Below are 17,189 nucleotides of genomic sequence, written 5' to 3'. Positions count from 1 at the left end.
GGAGCTTGCAGTGAGCTGAGATCCCGCCACTGCACTCCAGCCTGGGCGACAGAGCGAGACTCCGTCTCAAAAAAAAAAAAAAAAAGTTAAAAAAATGAGTTTTCATTTATAATATTAGTGGAAGTCAAGATACGAGATTGGCTAAAATACTTTAAAGATACCCTGTCCAGTGTACCAAAAAGAAAAAAAAGGAGGTGGGCAGGAGGATAGTACAAAAAGCATGATTCCTAAACATTCCTGGGACTAGTTGATAATTGGAAATTTTCCAATTTCCTCCTGCCAACTGTATGGATAACTGAGTCCTGATTCGTTCACGCAGCTTCTTTCCCGCAAAGGTGGCAAAGCACCTACAATTTCCGAAAGTGGGGAATTCATCCAGCTTACAGGACAAGTTATATAAACACTTTCAGGATCTGTTTCTAACAAGTGCCTGAGCACATGTCAGAATTTGGTCTGAGGCTTCCGTTCATTTTAACATGTTACCTGGTAGCAAGGATGTTCAAGCTGTAGAGGAAGGAGAGGGGAAAAAGCCTATAGCTCTCTCAGTTCCATGTAACTCTAGTTGACCTTAGGAGCACCAACTTCCACACAGTCAAAAATCCATGTATGACTTTTTTTTTCTTTTAATAGACACAGCGTCTGTCTGTCACCCAGGCTGGACTGCAATGGCCTGATCCTAGCTCACTATATCCTTGAACTCCTGGGCTTAAGCAATCCTCCCACCTCAGCCTCCTGAGTAGCTGGGACCACTGACACATACCACCATGCCTAGCTGATTTTTTTTTTTTGGTAGAGACAGGGTCTCACCATCTTGCACAGGTTGGTATGTATAACCTTTGTACATACTGCCCCAAAACGTAACTACTAACAGCCTACTCTTGACTGAAAGCTTTGCCAATAACAAACACAGTTGATTAACATATATTTTGCATATGTATTATATATTATATTCTCATAATAAGTTAAGCTAAAGAAAAGAAAAATGTTATTAAGAAAATCATAAGGAAGAGAAAATAGATTTACCATTCCTTAAGTGAAAGAGGATCATCATAAGTCTTCATCCTCTTGTCTTCACACTGAGCAGGCTGAGGAGGAGGAAGAGAGGGCTTGGTCTTCCTGTCTCAGGGGTGGCAGAGGCAGAAGAAAATCCACATATAAGTGGATCTGCACAGTTTAAGCCTGGGGTGTTCAAGGGTCAAGTTGTATTTATAGCTATTGATACCAATCAAAATTTTCAAAAAGCCAGTGATTACCCATGAACAATTGGCTTTGGCCTGTTCGTATCTGGAGTCAAAATAATCACAATAACATTTGGAAAATAGAAAACATTATATACATATAATGAAGAACAATGACCCTAAGTATCTACTGTTAGTGAGTGTTTTAGTATTTTTCCAGCATAGTTTTAACATTATTTTATTCAATCTATAAGTTTGATTTTGCAGGCTGCTCTTTCTTTTCTTTCTTTCTCTCTCTCTTTTTTTTTTTTTTTTTTTTGAGACAGACTCTGGCTCTGTTGTACAGTAGTGTGATCTCAGCTCACTTCAACCTCTGCCACTTGGGTTCATGCATTTCTCCTGCTTCAGCCTCCTAAGTAGCTGGAACTACAGGCGCCCGCCACCACACCTGGCTAATTTTTGTGTTTTTATTAGAGACGGGGCTTCACCATATTGGTCAGGCTGGTCTCTAACTCCTGACCTGAGGTGATCCACCCAACTTGGCCTCCCACAATGCTGGGATTACAGGCATGAGCCACTGCGCCCAACCACCTTCATTATTTTCAAAGAAAATCCTTCCTTAAGAGAAAATACCTTTATCTTAAGTGCATAAGGTAAATAGTTTAATTTGCTGAGTGACTTGTATACCAACCTGTTTCTTGTATAGGGGAGACCCTGTTGTGAAGGGGTTTCTGGGATCTTGTAGTTCTGTGGTGCCATGTGGGGACCGAAAGAGTTGTTTTAAATGGGTAGTTAATAAAAATGTACATTCTCAAGTCTATGTTTAGAAGTGGCATTAATTCTAAAGGCTGAAATTTTGCTGTTTCCCCATCAAAAGCAGCTTTATGTTATGCTGCGGATGAATGGGGCTTTATGAGCAAATGGGTAGGTTGTGCTAATTGGTAGGTACCTTATGGTTGAAAGAAGAATGTGAAATTCCACTCTGAACACTAAACTGTGCCGGCTTCAAACTTGGAATGCTGAACATTTAGTAGATTTTATTTTTCTGTCTCTTAAAGTCACACAACTAGGTTGTAACAAATAGTGCCCATGGCTACCAATAAACTGTGTTCAAAGGAAACACCCACCATCCATGAGTTCTGTGAGCACTTCTTAGTGATTTCAAATCCCAGGGCAACATTGCACTTCTGGACATTATATCTCACAGTGGGATATCCTTGGGTATCTGTGAGTTTTCTAAGAGCCTTTACAAGAACTTTCCAAATGTGTTTTTTTTTTTTGTTTAGGTGATAATCATGAAAAACGGACACATATGCATTTGGGATGATGGAGAGGGTGCCCTATATGGCAGAATTCCTGGAGCAGTGTCCACATTCTGTTCATTCATGCTCCATGAGTGCAGACTGCAGTGCGGAGGGTTCTCCGGGATCGTGTAGTTCTGTGGTGCTGCATCTTGTTACCATCTTAAACTGTCTACTGTCACTAAGTTTTAGTGCTGCCTTTGCATTTCATTCATTCGTTCTACACATGACTATCGAGAGCCTTCTATGGTGACACCATTTTAGGAACGGGAGATTGAAACTTGTATTTCTTAGGATTGTGTTCAGCTGATGTAACAGAAAACCTAAATAATAGTGGTTTAATCAAACAGGTTTCTTTTTCCTGACAGAACAAACAGCTCAGAGTCCAGGGCTCATGCAGTTGCTCAAAGCCCAGGCTCTGGCCAGGCACAGGGGCTCATGCATGTATTCCCAACACTCTCGGAGACTGAGGTGGGCAGATTGCTTGAGTACAGGAGTTTAAGACCAGGCTGGGCAAAATGGCGAAACCTTGTCTCTACAAAAAACACAAAAATTAAACAGGCGTGGTGGCACACGCCTGTACTCCCAGCTCCTTGGGAGGCTGAGGTGGGAGAATCATTTGATCCTGGGAGGTCGAGGCTGCAGTGAGCCAAGTACAATACAGGCTTACTACTGAGACAGTGGGGAGAGATAGAGAACACTCACTTCACTGGGGCTAGTGCTCCCTCGAATCATGGTGGAAACATGGCCTCATTTGCCTACACAGCTTTCCCTTGCTTCTCCGAGACACAGTGATCTTCCTTCCTGGGAACTCACCACCGTCTGCTGCCCATATCTCTCTTTTGCCCCTTACATACCTGTCTTCATAGTGCTGGATACCTTTTCATGTGGGGAGAATAGGCTTCAAACTAAGGCTCATTGAGTTTGAATTCCAGCTGAACTACTACTTCACTTTTTTTTTTTTTTGGAGACAAAGTCTTGCTTGTCACCCAGGCTGCAGTTTAATGGCACCATCTCAGCTCACTGCAATGTCTGCCTCCTGGGTTCAAGCAATTCTCATGCCTCAGCCTCCCGACTAGCTGGGATTACAGGCATGCCCCACCACGCCTGGCTAATTTTTTGTATTTTTAGTAGAGATGGAGTTTCACTATGTTTGCCAGGCCGGCCTTGAACTCCTGAGCTCAGGTAATCCACCCACCTCAGCCTCCCAAAGTGCTAGGATTACAGGCGTGAGCCACCGTGCCCAGTCAATTTTTGGAGCATCAGTTTCAAAGTTCATCTATAAAATAAGTAATAATACCTACTTCACAGAATTATAATGATAAAAAGATCTAGCAAGTGCAAAATTTTAGAGTAGTGAATGGCATACTTTAATGCACTTTATTAGGTGTTATTCATCTTTTTATTTCTTCAACCATTTAGTGATGTAAAAATCCTTCTTAGCTTTCCAGCTATATGAAAACAGGCAATAGGCTGGATTTTGTTAAAAGTCATTCACGACACTTGTTAAAGAAGGTAAGATAGATTTACCATTGGGATAGTTGTAGGGGCCACTGAAATGGGGTTTTGCGGTGCGGGAGAGACATTAAGCTCAACTTTGAATACAACAAAGACAAGTGGAAACTTTTAGCCAAGGAGCAGGATGTGGGTCAGATGGAAAAATTAATAAGAGGAAACATCAGAGGCAAAGGATTCTGGCTAAACTGACTTGGCAGAATTCGTGCTAAAATTGGACAATACAGAGATAAACGTGGGAGTCCAAAGGTTGAAGCCTAGTTGAAAAAGAGCTCAGGCCGGGTGGAGTGGCTCACACCTGTAATCCCAGCACTCTGTGGGGTCAAGGCAGGTGGATCACCAAGTTTGAGACCAGTCTGGCCAACATGGTGAAACCCCATCTCTACTAAAGTACAAAACTTAGCTGGGTGCAGTTGTGCATGCCTGTAATCCCAGCTGTTCGAGAGACTGAGGCAGAAGAATCTCTTGAACCCAGCAGATGGAGGCTGCAGTGAGCTGAGATGGCGCCACTGCACTCATGCCTAAGCAACAGAGTCTCAAAGAAAAAAAAAGAAAGAAAGAAAGAGAAGGAAAGAAAGAAGAAAGAAAGAAGGAAGGAAAGAAAGAGAAAGAGAAAGAAAGAAAGAAAGAAAGAAAAAGAAAGAAAGAAAGAAAGAAAGAAAGAAAGAAAGAAAGAAAGAAAGAAAGAAAGAAAGAAAGAGAAGGAAAGAAAGAAAGAAAGGAGAAAAAGAGCTCAAAAAAGTCTAACTAGAGAGTTTGGTCAAGGTGAGAATCTTTGTGAATTTGGCCCATGGGCCATACATAGATTGCAGACCCTGGTTTAAGCCACTGTCAGTAGGTGACTGTTGCCGAAAGTGTGACTGAGTGTACGTACAAGAGTAAGGGGGAAGGGGCAGGACCCTCCACAACAGCCAGCTCTCTTGTTTTATCTGCCATTCTTTCTACCTTTACCCTGAGAAGGCCATTTAGAGACCTCATTAGCAAGGGATGTGAGGGGTTTTAAGCAGGAAAGGAAAATGACAGGACTCGCATTATAAAAAGATACTCCTAGGCCAGAGCGGTGGCTCAGGCCTGTAATCCCAGCACTTTGGGAGGCCGAGGTGGGTGGATCACTTCAGGCCAGGAGTTTGAGACCAGCCTGGCCAACATGGCAAAATCTCATCTCCATTTTGTAAAAATTAGCCGGGCATGGTGGTGCATGGAGGTAGTCCCAGCTACTCCGGAGGCTGAGGCAGGAGACTTGCTTGAACTCGTGAGGCGGAGGTTGCAGTGAGCTGAGATCGCGCCACTGCACTCCAGCCTGGGTGACAGAGCAAGATTTCGCCTGAAAAAAAAAAAAAAAAGAAAAAGAAACAAAATAATAAAATAAAAATAAAAATCACTCCTCTGTGGCTGGATAGGAAATGGATTGCAGGGAAATGAGAGTAGATGCCGAACAAAAACAAATGAACAAAAAAGTTAGATTATTCCCATAGTCTAGGCAGTTTGTATTAGGGTGATAGCACTAAGAATAGAGAGAAGTGGACTTACTTGAGATGTATTCTGGAAGTAAAAGGGACAGAACTTGCTGTCAATTGAATGTGGTTAGTGAAAGAAAGAAAGGAATTGAGAGAAATGCCAAGGACTCCGGCTGATTCAGCCAAGCCCACTGCCGCCTCGGCCTTTGCAGAAGCTGGTTCCTCGCGGACAATACTGTCCCCCACGTTTTCTGACTACTGCTTCCTTCTCATCTTGGTTTTCATGCCCCATCTCTTTACAGAAGCCTTTCCCCTATTTTCTTTATACCTTTATCACTATCTGGCACTTTTTGTTCTTGTTGACTTATGTAGTGTCTCTCTCTCTCTCTCTCTCTCAAACCCTTTTTACTAATTCACTGCCGTGTTTACCAAGTACCTAGAATAGTGTCTGCAACCAGGAAGAGTTGCAGGAAAGTTTGTTAAAAGACGAATTGTGTTGGAAATAATTCAACAGTGGAGGTCTGCAACATTTTTTTCTGTGAAATCTGTGAACACGATTCAGGTCAAGAGATACTGGATTATAGGGGCCACGAACTCTAATTGTATGAAGAGTGCGTGTTGTGAGAGAAGAGAGATAAAAATGGCAATGTGCAGACACGAATGCACTTTTCTGAGAAAAGAGATCATAGCTCGCTTCACATTTAAGATGAGTCCCTAACTGCAAAGACAGTCAAGAATCCTTGTGTTCTTGGCTTGAACATACTCAAACTTTTCTACAGGTGTTAGCGGGCAATGAATACCCTAACTAATCACTATTTCCACATCCTAAAGATTCTTTTCCAGACCAGCAGTGCCCTTCTGCTGAGTAACAGCCGAACCCTGAGCCCAGAGATGCTCCAAGGGATGGAACACAGGATATCCTGGCCTCCTTTCTCCGCGCGGCATCTACCTGTACTGCGATTAGCTAGAAATGGAAACAGTGCCCCCTGCTGGCACATCTTGGAAACTGCAGTCTTGTCCATTCCTGTCGTTAATTACAGAAACAGGATCTCATCCCACTCAAATACATGCTCAGAAACACAAACCATTTTCCCTTTCAAGCAGAATTTTTAAACACTAAGCGAGACACATAGTGATAACATCTCTGAACACGAAAGATGCCAAACACAAAATTAAAAGACAAAAGGCAGGCCTGGTGCAACGGCTTACACCTGTAATCCCAGCACTTTGGGAGGCCAGGGCGGGAGGATTGCTTGAACCCAGGGGTTTGAGACCAGCCTGGGCAACATGGCGAGACCCCGTTTCTACGAAAAATAAAAATAGCCGGGTGGATGGCGCGAGTCTGTAGTCCTAGCTACTCAGGAGGCTGAGGCAGGAGGATCACTTGAGCCCAGGAATTTGAGGCTGCAGTGAGCTATGATTGTGCCACTGCACTCCAACCTGGCAACAAAGCGAGATTCCAGAGAGAGAGAGAGTGCGAGCAGATGGAGAGAGAACAAAAGTTTGCAACCATTTCTAAGGGGCTCTCCCATGAATATTCTTCTGTAGAATATTTAACATACTCTATGGGAGGAAAAAATCTGTCAATCTTTTCCTTTATGACTTCTGAGTTTTGTTGACTTTATAGGAAGGTTTTTCTGTAACTCAAGATTATTAGTTCCAAAATATTCACTATTTGGTTTGACCAGATCTTCAAGCCCATATGATTTTTTTTTTTTTTTTTTTTTTTTTTTGAGATGGCGTCTCGCACTGTCGCCTGGGCTGGAGTGTGTAGTGGCGCAATCTCGGCTCACTGCAACCTCCCAGGTTCAAGCTCACTCCTAGGTTCAAGCAATTCTCCTTGCCTCAGCCTCCCAAGTAGCTGGGATTACAGGCGCCTGCCACCACGCCTGGCTAAATTTTTTGTATTTTTAGTAGAGATGTGGTTTCACTATGCTGGCCAGGCCAGGCTGGTCTCGAACTCCTGATCTCATGATCCGCCCACCTCGGCCTTCCAAAGTACTGGGATTACAGGCATGAGCCACCTCTTCTGGCTGAGGATCTAAGTTTTAAGACTAGATTAAGCTGCAGATGACAACAAACAAAATAGCAGAGACTTAAACAAGATAGAAGTTTCTCAGGTAAAAAGCCAGGTACATGATTTGAGCTGGTATTGTGCTTCAAAGTGTGAGGGAGAGTGTTCAGTTCCATTTGTGCCTAGACCTGATGGCTCAAGACAGTGGCATCAGAGTTTCAAAGAGCAGGATGGAGGAAGAGAGAATAAAACGGGAGTACACAGGTTCTGACCCTGAGGGCAAATCCCAGGAGTTGCCCTACAACACTTTCATTTATCCCATTAGCCAGAACTTAGTCACATAACTAAAAATAAATATTGAAGGGGCAACTACCAATTTCCACCACAGATTACCCCCTTTGATTTATGTGAACACATTCTTCTTGTTACACACAGAGTAGTATATTTACCTCCTCCCCAAGGACCCATCCCTCACTACAGTTAGCTCCAAGTCCAGGATAGCTGGGTGAAGACACAATTCTCATCACCAAAAACACATGTATCTCGTCATCCAGCAAACTGTAAATTAGAAGATGCTAAGTGCCCCAACACTTTTAATGTACAACGTAGGAACAGAACAATTGCAACTCAGAAATGAAACAAGGTCTCCCTACTCTGGTAGTGGTTTTATTGCTTAGTTCATGAGGTAGCCCCTGATTCTGCTCTCTGGGGAAAACTCCTTGTCCATCATTCCCAGGAAGGTTCTTTATTGTCTATTATCTTTCCTGGCTCCAACTGGGGCTGCATAGCTTTCAGAGTTCCCCGTTATTGATTGTGACCACACATAGCAGTGTGTCCAGAATAGTTCCTATTTACACCTGTTATTTCAATGTAATAATTATGAGCTCTCCTTTCTCTCAAAAATATTGTAGCTTGGCCAACAATTTACATAATTGCTCTATTCCAAAATTCAATTCACAAGGAACTGCCAACAACCACCTAAGCTTGGAAGAGGAATCCAAGCCTCAGATGAGATTGCAGCCTCAGACATCACCTTGATTTCAGCCTCATGGAACTATGAACAGAGGACCCAGCTGACATGTGCCCGAACCTGTGAGAACTGTGAGATAATAAGGTTGGATTGTTTTAAGACCTAACTTTGTGACCACTTGTTACACAGCAATAGAAAACGAATATATTTTCTAAGACAATGGGCTTGGGGGAAGGGCAATATACTTATTCTCATCTCTGCCTTATAACCTTGTCCTGGTTAATGTTATCACTTTGGACCTACAGTCCTCAAATTACAAGCGAGAGAAAGAAGGATCTTGACAGTCTGGTTCAGTGGACTTGGGAACATTTTTATTTTTTTATTTTTTTGAGATGGAGTCTCGCTCTGTTGCCCAGGCTGGAGTGTAACTAACTCTGCTCACTTAACCTCCACCTCCCGGTTCAAGCAATTCTCCTCCCTCAGCCTCCTGAGTAGATGGGATTACGGGTGCACGCCACCACACCTGGCTAATTTTTTTGTGTTTTTAGTAGAGATGGAGTTTCGCCATGTTTGTCAGGCTGGTCTTAAACTCCTGACCTCAGTAATCTGCCTGCCTCGGCCTCCCAAAGTGCTGGGATTACAGGTGTGAGCCGCTGCATCCAGAAGGGCAATTCTTGCAAGATTTGAAGTTGCAAGAAGTTCTGCTGGGCTCAAATGTCTCCTCAAATAACCCAGACAAGAGAGGAGGAATTCAGTAAGGCTGCTAACTCCTTTCTTCCATTCCGAGTCTTCCCTGCCATCTTGCCTATTGTCATGCCGATATACTTACTCAAGGCGATAATTTCAATGTTTTATCACGGCCTAACAAGGGTCACCAGCTTTCCAGCCTGCAATATCTAGCCTGGATATCTAGCCTAGATTTAGCCTACTAAATCCCCCTAGTCACTGGCATAATATTCCCTTCCTCTAGGGCATTATTTTTGACTGTCACAAGGATTAGGAGGTGTCATTGGCATTTAGTGTCTAGGGGTACAGGAGAACAGTCTTGCAAATTGTAGTGGACTTGGATGCCAGCAGAACCCCTGTTGACTTACATTGCCCTTAAGCAATGCCACACTTCAGATTTTGATACTTGTAGGATCCTGTTTCTGGTACTAAATGCTGTATAGGGTGAGACGCAGGGGTGGCAGGGGTGATAAGAAATAAAACAAATTCCAAACAGCAGTGGCTTAAATATGGTTATTTCTCAATAAAGGTCCAGTGAGGAAGTTGAAGTTTTGTAAGGCTCTCCATGATGTCAGGGGTTCAGGTGCCACAGGCACTGCTTTTCAATTTTCTTTCTTCTTTTTTTTTTTGTAGAGACAGAGAGTTTCACAGTGTTGCCCAGGCTGACTATGAACTCCTGGGCTCAAGTGATCCTCCCACCTCAGTCTCCCAAAGTGCTGGGATTACAGGTGTAAGCTACCATGCCTGGCCCGTGCTTTTCAATTTTCTCCTGGACTCTTATGTTATTGTGCTGTAGGTACGCATTAGATTTTTGAAAAGGTATCCATCTGTTAAGTAAGTTGCAAATGTTTTCCCTTGTGAATGATATCTTCTGACTTTGTTTAGAGCATTTTAAGCCATGTAGAAAATCTTAATTTTTATGAAGTCAAGTACATTTTTTTTTGTTGCTTTTCTTGAGATGGAGTCTCACTCTGTTGTCCACGCTGGAGTACAGTGGCACCATTTTGGCTCACTGCAACCTCCACCTCCCGGGTTCACATGATTCTTCTGCCTCAGTCTCCCAAGTAGCTGGGATTACAGGCACTCACCACCATACCCGACTAATTTTTGTATTTTTTAGTAAAGACAGGGTTTCATCATGTTGGCCAGGCTGGTCTCGGACTCCTGGACTCAAGTGATCTACCCACCTTGGCTTTCCAAAATGCTGGGATTACAGGCGTGAGCCACTGCACCCAGCCAAATACATTTTTATTGAATGGATTCTAAGGGTTTTTTCTAAAATTATTCTAATATTGCTATTACTTTAAAAATATCATTTCTTAAAGAACATTTATAATATCTTTTTTGTTTTTTTGAGATGGAGGCCCGCTCTGTCACGCAGGCTAGAGTGCGGTGGCACAGTCTCAGCTGACTGCAACTTCCGTAGCTGGGATTACAGGAACCTGCCAGCACACCCGGCTAATTTTTGTACTTTTGGTAGAGACAGGGTTTCACCCTGTTGCCCAGGGTGGTCTCGAACTCCTGACCTCAAGTGATCTGCCTGCCTCAGCCTCCCAAAGTGCTGGGATTACAGGCGTAAGCCACTGCGCCTGGCTAATATTATTTTATATCATTAAATCTTTGGTCCAATTTTAACTTGGTGTAAGGTATGACGTATAGATCCAACTTTTCTCCCCCAGTTGGCTACTCTGTTGTCTCCGCATCATTCATCTGTTGCCCCACTGATTTGAGAGGCTGCCCTTAAAGTCAGGATTAGGGACTAAACTTTATCAAATGGTTTAATGTTATTTTCTCAGAGCACTATATGTGCTTTTCTTCTCTTAATATGCTAATGTAGGAGGCTACAGTACTAGATTTCCTAACAGGGAACAATCATTGAATTCCAGTAATAAACCATACTTGATCATAATGTAGGATTCTTTATGAATGTATTAAGGAATTTTACTTTTGACTGGACAGGGAAGTTTAATCAGTTTTCTGGTTTTGGTGCTATTCTTGTTTAAGCTTACAAATCATTCTCATAAATTAGATGTTTGTCTTTTGCTACCAACTAAAATAATTTCTGTAACATAGAAAATTATATGTATGTGTTAAGTTGGATAAAATTCTCTGTAAAACAATAAGTCTAATGACTTTACAAAGGGGTATTAGTTAACTTTCTATTCAATTCATCCTATGGTTACGACCTGTCATTTTTCTACTTTTGCCTGAGTCAATCTTTGTATTTCCTCTCATGTAGTTATATGTCAGCATAAGTTGTATAATTTTTTAAATAACAAAACAGACATTTAAAATTTGAGGTTGTTGTAATGAACACCTATATACCTATTATCCGATGTTTAAAAAGTTACAATTCCTTTATACTGTTCCCTAATCCTATTCCCTTATGTTCCTCCTCACACATATAATATCCCAATTTTTTTGAGAGATAGGGTCTGACTTGGCTACCCAGGATGGAGTGCAGTGGCATGATCAAAGCTCACTGTAATTTGAACTCCTGGGCTCAAGTGATCCTCTTGCCTCAACCTCCCGAGTAGCTTGGACCATACGCACACATCACTATGCCCAGCTAATTTAAATATTTTTCTAGAAATGGGATCTTGATATATTGTCCAGGCTGATCTTGGAACGCATGGGCCTTTCAAAATGCCTGGATTACAGGCGGGAGCCACACGTCTGGCCTGATTTGGTGTTTTAATCTGTTGTATGTTTATACACTCACTACATATAAAATAAAACATTTGTATTACGTATTTTTAAACTTTAGTATACTTTTTTGCAACTTGCTTTTTTCTCTCAACAGGAATTTTTATAGTATGTTAATACAACCTCTGACTCACAAGTTTTTAAAAGTTGTATGCTCTCCCAGTGTTAACAAACCACAGTATCTGTACTCATTCGCTGTGGGTGGATATTTAGGTTGACTTATGGTTTTGCCTTTTCAAGTCTCTGGAATGAAATTTATTTCCTTTAAAAATTTCTCTTTCTCCTCTGTAAAGCCCCAAAGTAGGGGCAAATGAGTGCATATGGGCAGGCTTTTCTTTACCTTGCCTTTTCCTCACTGCAGATGCTTTCAGTGTCCTGGAACACTGATCTCCTGTATTTTGTTCTCCTTTCTCAAAGAACTAAAGTCTTCCCTAGGTCCTTAATTTATACTTAAGAGAGTTATTGCTCCCGGCTATTTCTGTTTAGTATTCTTTTGGGAAATAGGAGGCAAGCCTTCATTTTCAGGTCAAAGTCTGGGATGGAAGAGATCCAGATCAGGTATTCAGATGCTGAGAGGCTAGCAAGTTAGCAGCCCAAAGGAAGGTGACACTTTGCACTGTTTAGTCAGCAAGACTTTAGGGATATCCTTGCAGTAAAAAAATTCCTTGAAAATTTATTTGGTTAAAGAGCTGGGCATTTCACAAATTTTCCCAGAAGTCATCAATCTTCTAAGATATGCCAACTGGGCTTCCTTAACAGTCTTCTATTAATCAGAGTGCTTTAACTGCAGATTGTCCCACAGCTCATGTTATGAGAGTCAGTGGCTGATTTGGTATTCGTGATGTGTGTTTTTTTTTTTTTGAGACAGAGTCTTGCTCTGTCGCCCATGCTGGAGGGCAGTGGCATGATCTTGGCTCACTGCAACCTCTGCCTGCCGGGTTCAAGCAATTCTCTTGCCTCAGCCTCCTGAGTAGCTGGGATTACAGGTACGCACCACCATGCCCAGCTAATTTTTGTATTTTTAGTAGAGACGGGGTTTCACCATGTTGGCCAGGATGGCCTCGATCTCTTGACCTCATGATGCACCTGCCTCAGCCTCCCAAAGTGCTGGAATTACAGGCGTGATTCACCGCGCCCGGCCTGTGATGTTTTTTCTAGCGAGTTTGTGTGAAAAATATCTGTTTTCTGATACAGTCACACTGCAAAAATGGAAACTGATGTTAACTAGTACACTTTTTGTGTACTAGTTATACAAAAACTAGAGATAAAATATCTTATTGGCCATACTACAGTTTATAAGAACACTAATTTTTAACTTTACTGTGTTATAATTTCATTTTGTACTGTGCTGTTTTAAAAAGTCAGATTTAGTTTTGAACTGGGTGACATTCTGATCCATGACATTTCTTTAGCAGAAACCTATTACCTACATATTAATGCTTCCTTGAGATACAAGAGGATTTCCTGCCTACCAGTGGCATGCATACTTGCCAAAGCAGTTTAAAACTCATCCTTTCCAGAAAACCTCCCTTGGCTTGGCTTGACATCTCTTTTTTTTTTGGAGACGGAGTCTAGCTCTGTCGCCCAGGCTGGAGTGCAGTGGCCAGATCTCGGCTCACTGCAAGCTCCGCCTCCCGGGTTTACGCCATTCTCCTGCCTCAGCCTCCCGAGTAGCTGGGACTACAGGCGCCCGCCATCTCACCCGGCTAGTTTTTTGTATTTTTTTTAGTAGAGACGGGGTTTCACCGTGTAGCTCAGGATGGTCTCGATCTCCTGACCTCGTGATCCACCCGTCTCGGCCTCCCAAAGTGCTGGGATTACAGGCTTGAGCCACCGCACCCGGCCGACATCTCTTTAAAAGTTATCTTAGGTAAGGTTTGAAGTTTATCTTAAAAACAACCTGTGTTGTCCATGGCACATCTTCCTAAACGGGTTTAAGGTGTGCCAAGATACTGATCTTCTTAACCCTTACAACAACTGGCAGGCAGCCTTGTCCATTTCCTGCAGTGTGCCTTATTTATTCATATATTTTGAGACAGGTTCTTACTCTGTCACCCAGATTAGAGTGCAGTGGCATGATCACAGCTGACTGCAGCCTCAGCCTCCCCAGGTTCAGGTGATCTTGAGTAGCTGGGACTACAGGCGTGTGCCACACCTTCGTCTTTTTAGTAGAGACAGAGTTTCGCCATGTGGCCTAGGCTGATCTTGAACTCGTAGACTGAAAGGAGTCCACCTGCCTCGGCCTCCTGAAATGCTGGGATTAGAGGTGTGAGCTACCATGCCCGGCCACAAATATTTTCTATATATGTTGGGATGTGACAAAGGTTGGAAAACACTGTTGTTCCATGACTAGTTTGTAGATTTCTTTATAAACGGTTTTATATTTTCTGAACTCCACAATGCCTAGAACAGTTCTCTGAATACATCTGCTTAAATGTGAAAGACCTGACATTAATTTCTAGTGCCAACTAGACCTTAAAGGTTTAATTGGCTATTTTAATCTTAATCTGTGACTATTTTACATATTCTCCAAAAACTAGCACTACTGGCCAAACTTACAATAAAGCTTTAAAAGCTTTTGCATAATACTCAGAATGTCAAATTTGGACATGCCTATACAGTGTCTGCTTTTAAGAAGTTCTCAGTTTCAAGCCCCCAAATCTACACTATTCATTTATTCAATCATTCTTTCATTCATTCAGAGACGGAGTTTCACTCTTTGGAGAGAAACGGCGTGATCTTGGCTCACTGCAACTTCTGCCTCCTGGGCCCAAGCAATTCTGTCTCAGCCTCACAAGTAGCTAGGAATACAGGCGTGCACTACCACACCCGGCTAATTTTGTGTTTTTTTAGTAGAGATGGGGTTTCACCATGTTGGTCAGGCTGGTCTCGAACTCCTAACCTCAGGTGATCCACCAGCCTCAGCCTCCCAAAGTGCTGGGATTACAGGCATAAGTCACTGTTCCTGGCCCAAAACCTACACTTTAAGACTAGCAAGTACACTATGATTCTTTTATATATTGCACTTTAGAGAAGTGAACAGAAATACACATCTTTTTTGGGATGTTTCATAATGCACGCATTACAAAACACCTGTGTTAACTCCTGGCTAAATGTGCCTTTATATTTCATACCCCATAGATGGCAAAGGTGCAAACTGATGATCAGTATGGAAGATCTTTTGAAAGAGTCTTTCATTATTCCAAAGGTTTCAGTGTGGTTACTAAAAGTCAAAATGACTTCAACTATAGAAAGGGCTACCCAAATGTCATACAACTGTCAATAGTTGTCCTTGATTACTTTTTCAAGAATTTCACATTTCAAGAACATTTGCAATGAATGAGAACTTCCAGGACATCTTTCTTTTAATGGTTTTACTACTATTTTAGTTTCCAAAATCCCAAATGAGGAAAAGCCACATGAATATCTGTATATTTATATAACTTACTAACTTATTAAAATGTAATCGTATAACCAAATGTAGTCTGGAAAAGCACCACTCATGCCAGAACTCTTACTTCCATCAGAATTCTTGATTTTAATGTCACAGAGGTGATCTTTTCAACCCTGGGTGGCACAGTTGCTTAACTCCTCTCCTCTCTCCCCTCAGCCAGTCACTCCCTTGGTCATATTTGTCATTACTAATAACTACTCAAAATCTCAATTTTAGTTAAGCATACCATTCTCTAATCACCACTTCTTACATTTCTTTTTTCTTGTTTTGAGATGGACTCTCGCTCTGTCACCCAGGCTGGAGTGCAGTGTCGCAATCTCAGCTCACTGTAACCGCCACCTCCTGGGTTCAAAGATTCTCCTGCCTCAGCCTCCTGAGTAGCTGGGACTACAGGCATGTGCCACCATGCCCGGCTAATATTTGTATTTTTAATACAGACGGGGTTTCACTATATTGACCAGACTGGTCTTGAACTCCTGACCTTAAGTGATCCACCTGCCGTGGCCTCCCAAAGTGCTGGGATTATAGGCGTGAGCCACTGTGCCCAGCCCACCACTTTTTGTTTTGAGACAGAGTCTCGCTCTGTCGGCAGCCTGTAGCGAGTGGCGCGATCTCGGCTCACTGCAGAGATGGGGTTTCACCATAATTGCCAGGATGGTCTCGATCTCTTGACGTCATGATCCACCTGCCTCGGCTTTTCAAAGTGCTGGGATTACAGGCATGAGCCACCGCACCCAGCCCACTTCTTACATTTCTAGGTCATTCTTTATAGTCCCCCTACTTTAACATACCTATAATCCATTGGTTGTACATTTTCACTATCCCTCCCGTCTCAAGCCCTCACTTCCCTGCTTACCCAGCTGAAATTCCACAGACCATCATTATACCTTGACCCTATTCATGTGGTCATTCACTCTGGGCAAAACCACAGCCTTGGTGAAATTTATTTCATCTACTCCATGCCTGCACCCATACAGCTTTACACGTTTGAAGAAAAACATACAGCCATGCTCATCATTGGTCTCATTTACTTTAAATTCATTATCACTAACCTTGAGGTCCTTCATCCTGTCTGCCTATAAAATTGTTTCCCAGGTTCATTCACTTTCCCATTATTCTAGCCCAGAGCTTTCCTCTAGTTCCTGTCTCCTGTATCTAACTGCTACGTGAGATATTTCTCCTTTGAATAGAAAACTGAACTCCTGACCAGCCTCCTTCCCGAAACCAACCTCCTCCTACAAGAATCTTCCTCAATCTCCAGCCCCAAACATCCTTGATGGTTCTCTTTATCTCACACTCCATGACCAAACTCTCCCCAAGTCTTGCTGATTTTACCTTTAGGATGTATCTAGACCTCACTGCTTTATACCACCTCTACAGCAACCGCCTCAGTCCAAGCCAGCATGCTCTCAATTAGATTACTGCAGTAGTCTCCTAGCTGTTCTCCCTGATTGTGCCTTTGCCACCACACTTCAACCTACTCAGCAAAGCAGCCACAATGGCTCCTACTAAAATTACATCCCTGAGCTATAGGATACTCTGGGTTTCCATTCTTCTTTCACTTTAATAAATGCCATTCTTTTATTATTTTGAGATGGGGTCTCCCTGTGTCACCCAGGTTGGAGTGCAGTGGCTTGATCTCTGCTCACTGCAACCTCCACCTCCCGGGTTAAAATGATTCTCCTGTCTCAGCCTCCTGAGTAGCTGGGATTACAGGCACGCACCACCATAACCGGCTAATTTTTGTTGTTGTTGTTTTTAGTGGATACAGGGGTTCAGCATGTTGGTCAGGCTGGTCTCGAACTCCTGACCTCGTGATCCACCTGCCCCGGCCTCCCAAAGTGCTGGGATTACAGGCGTGAGCCACC

This window comes from Colobus angolensis, unplaced genomic scaffold (assembly GCF_000951035.1).
Source record: "Colobus angolensis palliatus isolate OR3802 unplaced genomic scaffold, Cang.pa_1.0 Scaffold163, whole genome shotgun sequence".
NCBI lineage: Eukaryota > Metazoa > Chordata > Mammalia > Primates > Cercopithecidae > Colobus > Colobus angolensis.
Note: the sequence above shows the minus strand (reverse complement) of the source record.